Source organism: Adiantum capillus-veneris, chromosome 12 (genome assembly GCF_014529385.1).
Source record: "Adiantum capillus-veneris isolate H3 chromosome 12, ASM1452938v2, whole genome shotgun sequence".
NCBI lineage: Eukaryota > Viridiplantae > Streptophyta > Polypodiopsida > Polypodiales > Pteridaceae > Adiantum > Adiantum capillus-veneris.
The window spans coordinates 77,732,824-77,743,115 of record NC_140942.1 but is presented as its reverse complement, the minus strand read 5'-3'; positions in this window follow the sequence as shown (position 1 = coordinate 77,743,115).

The following is a 10,292-nucleotide window of genomic DNA, read 5'->3' as shown; positions in this document are numbered from 1 at the left end:
GCTTTTTTATCCCAAGGGGGGATCATTGCCGCCAAATTTCCATGCTTTTTGGGACTCAAATTTGGATGGTTCTTATGACATGCGAGTGTCCACAAGTGATTTTTGTTTCATGCTCAGTATTTCATGCATATCATGGTTGAGCAAGAAGCAACCTACTATGGCTACTTCCAGTTGTTGTGAGGCTGAGCATATGGTAGCCTTCATAGAGTGTGTATGGCCCAGACGCCTTATGGCTGATTTGGACATAACACTGCCAACATCATCTACATTGATAGTCAAAGGGCATTGGCAGTTGTCAGGAACCCACTTTTTTATGCTTGCACAAAGCACATTGAGGTGCATTATCACTATGTCAAAGAGAGACTCTAAGCAGGAGGGATCAGCTTGGCTTATGTGCCGACATAGGACAACCTTGCATATCTATTCACAAAGGCATTGCCTCGTGAGAAGTTTAAAGCTTTCCACGAAGCTCTGGGCTTACTTCTCTTTGTGGATTGAACACATCCTTAGGGCATGGCACTTCCCTATAAACTAGGTTCCAACTCTCTTCAATACATCACTCCTAGGGGGGGATTTGTTACCATATATATGTGGTAGTGATGTGTGTGCTTAGGACCGATGAGGCATTTTTTCCTTGCTAGGAGATTTTCCCCCTTACATTGTATATACGCCCATCATTCTAGGGATAGCTTATCTTTCCATTGTGTACAAAGCAATACACTCTCTTGTGTGGGCGCGCTCAGAGCTACTTTGTCTTCTGCAAGCTATGTGTGTTTCCTTCTTGCAACCCTATATCCAACAAAAGGAACATGAGTATCATGATGAAATGAAAATTTAGAACAGGGTGAGTATATGAAAGTAGAGAGCAACAAGTTTCAAGAAAAATCAGTCCTTGATAGCCTAAAGTAAACCTAAGTCGAGATCAAGTGGATGACAATATTGACTACCATTTTATTATAGTAAAAAGGACCATCATATCCTAGTAGATTATGATCCAAACAAAGCCAAACGAGAACAACTACAACATCATTAGATTCAACCACCTCCAATAGACATGAAAGCACATTGAAAAAATTGTTTTATGACTAACAAAGGCAAGTCAAAAACCCAATCACTCCATGATGGCATAAAGTAAGAATTGCCACGATAAACAATATCATGCAAGCTCCACTCCTACCCCTCCCATGTGTTTTATGGTTCAAGGGAAGAATGACATTCAGCCTTTTCAAGTCAACAAAAGGCTAGTGGAGAATTACAACTATTTATCCACCCTTAAGTGAAGCATTAGTACCATGTCTCACTTATAAAAAGCAATAGTCAGTCCCCTTTTTAAATTCCCAGCTTATGAAAAGAATCCAAAAGTAGTTACAAGAAAGAGTTGCAATGAACCTTATTTCAGAAACAAAATTCCACCTATCACCATATTTTGAACCCCTATATTATTTTGAGGGGATCACCACCATTAAGATCAAATTTGTGTGAGAATTTAGTATTGCTAGCACCATTATCAAAGTAAAACTTAAAAGCGTCATGTCAAAGAATACAAGATTTTGAAAAACAATTGTAGTAGATAAAAATTTTGATATGAAAAGAAGCAATATCCTCATCCATCTCCGTTCTTTCCAATTAGAATCAATAGAGCCTTGACCTCACACTTTATCTCTCTCATGTGCAAGTGCTCAATGACTAGGTGAGAGTGCTTAGTTTGTAATAGTGAAAACTAGACAAAAACAAGGGCTAATTGAGGGAAAGAAAATCCTCACCTAAAATAAGTGTTGGGAGTAGTACATAATGTTAGCCTCCTCCCTTTCATGCAGCATAAAGAGCATGATCAGCTACTGGAAGTACTTCCGCCCTCAAATATCAGTCAGTAGGAACAGTTTGATAGGAAAGCCTCTAGAGCACACATGGGCCAATTTATGCCATGTATAAGTTAACCCACATGAGGGGAAAAGAGCATTGCATAGAACATCAAAAAATTAGAAGAGGAGCTCGATGGAGAAGTAGTAATCGAAAATTATCCAACAATAGCATCCATAGCATACATGAGAGAAGAAGACATAGGACATGATAGCTCAAAGGTTAGTACTCATCATTAGATCATAAGGAATCCATGATGTCATCACATGTAGACAAATTAGAGGAAAAGTTCTCAGAAGGGTAACATCCCCACGGAGCAAAGAGGGAGAGAGAGCCAAAATCAAGATCCCACCAAAAGGCAGTTAATGTTATCCTCGAACCCACAGCAAAGCAAGACCAAGTGGCTACCACCACTAAGCCATGAACGGGAAGGTTCCAACTAAGATGAGTGCCTCCAAGTGAGGTAAGAGTTCCACCATTAAGCCTAAAGAACAATATTAAACATTTTTGACAACAACCATCACAAGGGGATAGTTCCCTCAAAGAGGACCTCCTCCATTTATTCAAAAACCAAGCAAACCCTCAAAAAAATCCTCTAGGAGAGCCTTGGCTCACACAAAGAGCTATTGTTTAAAATCTAGGTACCAACATCAAGCTAAGGTTCCTTTATGAACCATTGTTAATCTAAGGGAATCAATCAGGACCTCAATTTTGATAAGATAAAAACACAATTTATCACCAAATCAAATTAAAGTCCAATGTGAAGGATGATCTGAACCAAGTGAGAGCCCCATAAAGAGCCTAAACCTTATGAGAGGGCTTGATAAGGTAATTAAAGGTAATATCAAAGAATGACAACCAATTGTACAACTATGTGTGTGTGTGTGTTGTTGTTTTTAAGATACTACTTATACACAAAAGAACATTTTGTTCAAAAGATAACCGCCTTTAGACATTAGGAAGGTAGTTTTCACCAATGATTTTGCATTCGACTCATTTTTGTACAATATGATCAGAATGACATCACATTCTAGTTATCCTATACATCAAGAATAAACCATATGAAGATTCTAGTTATCCTATACATCAGGAATAAACCATATGAAGATGAAATACGCCCTCATCTTTGAGCTTGGATTACAACAAAGTTAAACCTTTTTAAGCAAAGATAGAATTTTCACGTGCATCCATATACACAAGACAACAGATTCTATTATACTTGGCTACATATAACAAGTGTCGAGGAACCTACCATTTGTTATTTTATGTCACAATTAAAATTATTAGACAAACTACAATCCTATATGTGCAAAAGTAATAAAAGTACAAAAGTGATCCTATTCTTAAGCGAGAAATACCTTCCTTTCCTTTGAAGCTTGTGGTACAGTTTGAAAATTTTAAAAGTAAACAAATAAGTAGGGAGCCTCTTTAAGTTACCTTCATTTAGCTGAGTGGAAGCCCCTTCCGTAAACTCCTTCAGCAATCCAAGTAGTCACAACCATGTTACATTTTCATTAGTCTTAATTTCTACTTCTAACATTAAAGTACATCCTCCCAATCATTTAAGGGTCCGCATCAAGCCACATGCATTAGTTAGAATTAAGAAACATTGGCTAGGGAATTAAAGTATCATCATCAATCACATTGGATTTTTCAAGGAAGATGAAGGATATATTGCAACCCAAAACAATAAATCTATCCAAAAGCACATGTAATGTGGACAAGTCAAAGCTTACAACCATGTTTTGATCAAGCTATTGATTAACATAACCAAGTTTCAGAGGGTCAGATCCTAGGACCAAATTGGCTAAATGCACAGATATCCAAGCAATCCCTTTTTATATTCTTGGAAACTTAGGTAGGTAGTAATGATAACATAAGCCATTGAATTTATTCGTAGTAAATCATATATGAGCAAAAGATAGAGATCTATCAAGCAACCTCAGTCATCCACAGATGGTCAATGGTAAAATGCAAAAGTAGGCTAAAAGAACCTTTTAATACCTGAAGCAACCATAATCCCAAGCACTATCAAACCAAGAATCCAACCAAATATAGAGAAAATTCAATCCAAAGCACCTCTATGAGTGCACAAAGAGAAGCAACCACATTAAGTAAGGCGGATAGAAGCACCCACCGACAGAATCTTACAATTACTATGCCACTATGAAAATGAGATCAATAAAATACCATTGTTAGCAACAAAAATCAAGTCAACCAACTACTAATCAATAGGGTTCCAAAGATACTCCAACATTATGAAAAAGTGTAATTATTTGAGAATTTTTATAAAATATTAGTGTTAATCAATAAATCAAAGTAAAACTACCAAGTCAAAGTAGTGAAACCACATTAAAGTTAAGGTTTTCACAATCTAGAATAGAGACAAATCAATCCGACTGTTGAAAAAAGTCGCAACAGAAAACTATAACAAGACTAATAACAAGGTCAGCAACCTAATTAAGGTCACGGTAAAACAATCCAACAAAGGATGAGGAATAGATAGTAACCTGATCCTTATCAATAAATAACAATAGCATTAGAGTGCCACGCCTTCATCCAAAAGCATCGCCAGTAGATACAATGTGTTAGATGTAAGTAAGACAACCTAAAGGTAGGAAAATTTGAAGACTAAGTCCCAACCACTAGAAACCAAATCAAAGCCCATAGTTTTTTATCTGTCAGAGCTTTTAGGGGTTAGGAAATTACCTTATACCATACCCTTATCTCGGCTCAAACCCGAGCATGTACTCATACCCTTAGCTCGTCTCAAACCATATGCAATATCTATAGGCCAATGCCATCGTAATGCAAACAAATCATGATGAAAATTGCATATCACAACCACATTATCCCAGATGAGGACTACCATATGCAAACCCTTTTAGAGCATGTACTCATAACCTTATCTCATCTCAAACCGTAAGCAATAAAGAATCAAGTATAAACCACAATATATTAGTCTACATGCCAGTGCCCTTGTAATGCAAACTAAACTAATCAGGACAAAAATGCCCATCACATCATCCCAGATGGGGACTACCATATGCAAACCATTCTAGAACATATACTCCATCAATGCCAGAGTAGGAAATAATGAAATATAGAATTTTATGCTAAATAGTCATTAGAAAGCATAGTATCAAGAATCATTACAGATACGTAGTGAAGATCACAGCAAGTAAGGTAAAAAGGTCAGCGAGTAACCTACCCCATACATTAATCCGAGAACTTAGGCAACACCCCACCCACACCTTTTACCATGCCATATTCAATTGAATTTCAAAAAGATAGCGAAAATCATTTTATGCTACTCAAAGGTTAAGCAAGGTCCATTTATTCAAGGGCAAAAGATCCAATCACTACCACAATGAAAAAATCAATTGAGATCCACACGTACCCAGTAATCATTTGTCAAGAAGTAGAGCAAGAAAGCCTTAATCTATAGCTAGTTAGTAGCCCACACTCTCTTGCCATTTGCTATCAATAACCACCAAATTCCCATGGCTAGAAAATCAAGGATAAATCACAAAATATTAGTCTACAAACCATTGCACTCGTAATGCAAACCAATCAAGATGAAAAATGCCTATCACAATCACATCATCTCATATGAACACCACCAAATGCAAATCTTATTAGTGCAGATACACCATGAATGCCAGAGTAAGAAAATATGATCTATGCCAAAAAGTCATTAGAAAGCAAAGAAGTCAAGAGCACGGTGAAGCTAGTCACCAACATACATCAAGTCAACATCCTTGAGAATCTTTTCATTCCATTAAAATACTAATCCAACCAATTCTCTCAATTTCATCATCTATTTCATTTCAAAAACTCAATCGATTAAGCAATAGTCAACCAAAATGTGGAGTGATGATATCCAAGCTTTATGGCAAACCAAATCACATTTTCTTGTGTTGTTCCAAGGGAGCACCTAATTAGGTACCTAGCAAGTCATAGAGAGCATATATGCATCATTTTTTAACAGGTTTAACCATGGCACCAAAAGAGCCAGACTTTGAATCTATCTAGTAAGTCAAAATAAAAAAGATTTTTGGATTATAACCTGTGAATAAGAAGCACTCTTCATCATCACCAAGGAGTAATCAGGAGAAAACGCGTTCCACAATTCCTTGATAGTAACCACAAAGCACATGTATATACCATTTTCTAACATGCACGTGCTCTTTGTTTTTCAACATACATGAGAAACCCCAATGTTGACAAAATTTGTGCAAACTTGGGTGTACTAGCCTCCTTAGTGCTATATGCATGCATTGCATCATCAAGACTACTCATCACGTATGGATGTGTTATCATTGGCACTAGGATGACTACGTCCCTCTCATACATATGTGGAACTATGTGTCTTGGCATCAACTCGTGAGCCTCTATCATGAGCATATCAAAGAACTCCATGTTCGTCATCTCTATATGTGACTCTAGGGAGCAGACTTGCTCTACCTCGGTACAAAGACTCTAATAACACTTGTTGTGTCTCATTAGAGCACTATTGCTCTACCTTTGTCACTACAGAGTCAGTTGACATGTCTTGTACAACTACATGCCCTCTCTCTTGATCATACTAGAGCTCTCTAGCGAATGAGACACGCCTTGTCTCTTGCTCATCACATGCCAACAAACAAAACCAAGACTATGTTGTCTTGTACCTCAAATACATTCATAGGGCATACCAAGATACTGTCTCGTATCTCAAATACATGCATAGGGTATATTTAGCTAATTCGGATTCCCTTGGCAATCACTAGTGATCTACAACGTATCTGGAAAGACTACTCCCTAAGCACTATTTGAAACTCACAATATGCTAACTATCTCACTGAGATCAAACTTTGTCTCAGCTTAGGAACATAGTGCACATGTCATAGCATATAGGATGCACCACTAGGTAATGACAAGCAAACATCTCCTACACCAGCAATGTCAAATGCCAAACCATCAGCCAAGTGCACACGACCAGAGCTCCCACTCAAGAAACTAGTGAACCACTCACAATGTGGTGTGAGTGGAAAACTACATCCTCATCCAACGACCAATGAGGAGAAGTGCTACCGCTCAAAGACATGTAAGTAGGAGGAACACTAAATGTGAATGTGACATCATTGTTGGCATATGAAGCCACTGTTCTAGCCTGTGTCAAAATATCATCTACATCATGCATACATCTCCATTGTTGCCTCATACGTCTAAAATTGTGACACCTAATGTGCCCTATGTGACCACAATGCCAACATCTCATATCTCAGCAACTATGGGACTACGTCTCTCACAAGTCATCAATGTCGACTCTGAGCTGTCACACGTGTCTCCTATATGTGTGCCAAGAAACCAAAGCTATTTCAAGAAATCTTGGGAGAAATTTGAAAGAGTCTCCCCTTATGATTAAGCAAAACAAAGTCTCAACCATAAACTGTGCCAAAATGGTAACAAAGTGGGAGATCACTCGACCACTACACAATCATAACCATGATCAATTGCATCAAAAGCAATGCTCACATATTCATAAAATGGCTCCACAATTTGCAGGCATAATAATGTCACTAAATCAAGTGAGCACAATCTAGGACAAACAGCTCAACCAAGCCAAAGCACATAACCATATATGCAAGTAGTAAGCAAACATAGTGCTTACAACGCATCCCACGAGAAAAGTGCCTACAAAGATCTGACAATGGACCAAAAACCTATATCATGTCAAGCATGTGACTGCCTGTAATCTGTAGCCACAACAAGCATATGAAAATCTAAGAGTGGGTAAAAGAACACCAATCTATGTCCGACACTAACAAAACATATCAAAGTGAGACTCAAAACTTAGTCACTGGTCAAAGTGGGAGTCACACTAGACCACTAAACTATTAGAGAGTAAACTGCAAATATGCATAAAGCATGGCGAGAATCTGTCAAAATTTTAGTATAGTTTCCCCTAAATCTAGAGTAGAATCTCAAAAATCTCATCAAAACCGCATAAAACATGAACAGACATAAGTGTCTCAAGAGCAAAACCATATATGGTATACATACCAATCCAAAATCCATGTAAACCTATGATTCTGCCACTTGCAAGCTATACCTAGCTCACGTTGTATCCTCATATGCATAAACCGCACAAAAATCGTGTTGAAACTACTCTCTACAATGACCCACATAGTCATACATGAGCACAATACTTGTGCATCATAATCCACACTAGAAAGGAACATGCAAAATGTTGAAATCTGGCACACACTATCTCTTAGATAGGAAAATTCATTGATCAGAAAACAAACACATAGAACAACCATCCATGTGGTCGTAAACGTTGTCCAGGAGTCAAACTCACTCGTGGAAAATCCGCTCCGGAATGGTCCATCAAAGCTATATGTCTTGGATGTGTGTTGTCAAAGTAGGAAAAGTCATCATCCAAGAGACTATGTCGGAGTCGAGCCACTCTGAATGCGGGCTAGAGGAGAGATAATGCTGCTCTCTCTCAATTTGTCTCCTGTTGTGCCAAGGCCAAGATGTCGGGGATTGACCGTTGGAGCAAATCCGTGAGAACGTGGGAGGGTAGCCGGGAACAAGGCTACATTGGAGGAGAGCCAAACCACTCTCTCTTGCTCTTGCTATGTAGAAGCTAAGAAGAACATCGATGTCGTCTTTTGCCACCATACGGAAGTTCTTGCTAAATCGCCAAGTCAATGTTGAAGCCGAGAAGAATGCCAAAAATAAAAAATCTGGCAATCGATTGAGAGCGTGCTTACCAATGTCAAGACCAAGCTGAGAGCTGATGTTACTCTCTCTCTCTCTCTCTCTCTCTCTCTATATATATATATATATATATATATATATATATATATATATATATATACACACATACCTGTCAAGGTCACGAGGGCATTGTGGGGAGAAAATGGCAAGTGGAGGGACTCATCGATGCCGCATGCATGTTGGAGGAGAGCCAACGTGCTTTCTCTCCCTCACTCACTCTATGTCGAAGCCATCGGAGGATGTTGGGGTGATGCCGAGGGATTCCAAAGCTTACTTGTTGCCAATGCTCACACACGATGCCTATGTGTGCACATGTGCGCCAAGAGCACACACGCCCTCTCTCGTTTTCCATGAGTTTCTAAATTTACTCGCAACCTATCAAGAGGTGATGTAGATTGGACCAGTCTCAACTCAAGCAGGAGGCGATGTCACATGCACACCTGATCTTGTGCAATGTGTACATATTATAAATAGTTCTAAGAACAATCTTCCTTCTTTCCTTCAACTCTCTCTCCCTTCCCCTTCTCTGTGCTAACGTTACTGTTCGCCACCAAAAGCCTTCAACTTTTAGTGCTATGGTTTTTGTTTTAAGTAGCGCTCCCTTCATGCCTTCGATTATACTGTCTTTAGACCTGCTCACTTTCCAGTGCTACATGGTAGTATCAAATATGTTTTTTAATACAACACTCCCTTCCTTCCCAATACTGCTCACTTTTGTTGATCGATCCCTTTCTCTTGCTTGATTTAAGGAAATCCACGCTACCTATTGCCTGTAAGCCCTCGACTCCCAATTGAGCTTCTCAATTTTAGATTTTTTACACATTGTCCTGCAAATTCTCTACAAAGCTCTACAAAAGCTCACCTTGATAGATTCTGTCACACTCTCCAGTTTTTGCAAAGATGCCAAAATCTCCCTCAGGATTCCATTTCCTGATTGGGAGGGTTGCACACGCAGGGAGCACTAAGCTCCACTGGATCTACTCCAATCCAACACTGCCAAGCTCAAGCTAGCATGGTCGAGCTCTACACTTCTGCTCCTCATCGGATGTACCAAGCCTACGAAAGCAAGCATCCAATCTTAAACACACAAAGTTTAGAACCAGTACTATCACAACAAATCATTTTTGCCAGCAACCAAAGTGTAAGAGTATGGTAGCTAAACCAGTTAAGAATCAAGGTAACCAAGGAAAGTCCCAGATTAATAGGTGCAAGATCTAATCCCAAAGAGCAAAGAATAACCAATTTAAATTAAATCGTGACCATAGAGCTCAAATATTAATATAAATATGCATTAAGCCACATGCTAGTTTTGATAGATACTCAAGCTATTCTCTCCATCACTTTCCAGTATTTTATAGCAACACACCTTCATTACAGAGAATCGATAAAGCAAGAGTCATTAAAAGTAGAAAATTGAACAAATCCACAATAAGTATACGAGTGTAAGGAAAAATATGTGAAGAAAAAGGGTTCTCCACAATCTATAAATGGCTAGGAGTGCCCAATATATCTAGTGATCACCAAGAGAACTTAGCAAAAAATTCTCTCTCTCTCTCTCTCTCTCTCTCTCTCTCTCTCTCTTATAAGATAGAGAATCCAAGGCTAAGTGAGATGTACATAGCCCTCACCTTAAGTACTACCAAGAAGCATTGTGAGATGGC